The following is a 1,670-nucleotide window of genomic DNA, read 5'->3' on the forward strand; positions in this document are numbered from 1 at the left end:
ACATTTTTTTTTTTTTTTTTTTTTTGAGTCGGAATCTCGCTCTGTCGCCCAAACTGGAAGGCCGTGGCCGCTCCCGGCCACCGCAGCCTCGACCTGCTGGGCTCCGGCGATCCTTCCGCCTCCGCCTTCCGAGTAACTGGAACTACAGGCGCGCGCTACCACGCCCGGCTAGTTTTTGATTGATTGTAGAGATGAGGTCTCGCCAAGTTGCCCCGGGCGGGTCTTGAACCCGCAGGCTCAGGCCATCCACTCACCTCAGCCTCCCAAAGCGTGGGATTACAGGCTGAGCCACTGGCTCCAACATTTTTTTTTTTGAGTTGGGGTCTCCCTCTGTCACCTAGACTGGAGTGCTGGGGCATGATCACAGCTTACCACAGCCTCAACCAGCTGGGCTCAAGCAGTCCTCCCACCTCAGCTTCCCAAGTAACTGGGAATACAGGCACGTAATGTGCCACCACATGTCCCCTTAGTTTTTTGATTTATTGTGGAGACAAGGTCTCACCAAGTTGCCCAGGCTGGTCTCAAACCCCTAGACTCAAGCAATCCTCTCACCTCAGCCTCCCAAAGTGCTGGGATTATGGGTGTGAGCCACCACACCTGGCCATGTGTTTTCTTTTTTAACACCCTTTGGCCACTTTGATCCCCGTCATGTTTTAATGGCTACTGCTTTTTGGGATCTGTTTATGAAAGCTTTGTCCATCTCAAGGTCATACAGATATTCCTACAGGTTTTACTCATAGAGTCTTTATTGTTTATGTTTCATAATGATGTCTACAGTTTGTCTCTAACTTGTGTCTATGGTGTGAGGTAGGGCTCAGTGATTCTGATTTATTTGTAGGTGGTGAATTGGGTTTTGTTTTGTTTTGTTTTTCCTTGATCTTTTTACCTAATGTTCATTTCCTCTTCTGGTCATTTTGGCCCTGTGGTTTTTTTTCCCAGCTGGCTATTCTGACCTTGTCCTTGAAAATATTCTTATGGCCAGGCACAGTGGCTCACGCCTGCCATCCCAGCACTTTGGGAGGCCGAGGTGAGAGTACTGCCCGAGCCTGAGGGTTCGAGACCAGCCTGGGCAACTTGGCGAGACGTCATCTCTACAAAAAATCAAAAAGCTAGCCAGGCGTGGTGACACGCACATGTAGTTCCAGGTACTTGGAAGGCTGAGGCGGAAGGATCACCTGAGCCCAGCGGGTCGAGGCTGTGGTGGCTGTGAGTGACCCTGCCCTCCAGCCTGGGCGACGGAGTGAGACTCCAACTCAAAAAAAAAAGATTAGTCGGGTGTGGTGGCATGCACCTGTGGTTCCAGCTACTTTGGGAGGCTGAGGAAGGAGGATTGCCTGAGCCCAGGAGGTCGAGGCTGCGGTAAGCTGTGAGCGTGCCACTGCACTCTAGCCTGGGCGACAGAGGGAGACCCCCGAGTCAAAACACGAGAATGGGCCTGATTACGCTTCACGGTGAACTCCGGAAAGTAGACTGAGGGTTTAAGGACTTTTAAAAATTGTGTCCATGGAAACATAATCATTGTGCCACCCTTTATTGACTGCTTGCATCAGCCACTGTCCTGAGCAATTTCTAGAAATAAACCTGTTTAATCTGTGCATGAAGCTTAGGAACTTTTTTTTTTTTTTTGAGTCGGAGTCTCACTCCGTCGCCCAGACTGGAGGGCAGCGGCC

Source organism: Carlito syrichta, unplaced genomic scaffold, assembly GCF_000164805.1.
Source record: "Carlito syrichta isolate Samal-C Ts95f unplaced genomic scaffold, Tarsius_syrichta-2.0.1 Scaffold304633, whole genome shotgun sequence".
Classification (NCBI taxonomy): Eukaryota; Metazoa; Chordata; class Mammalia; order Primates; family Tarsiidae; genus Carlito; species Carlito syrichta.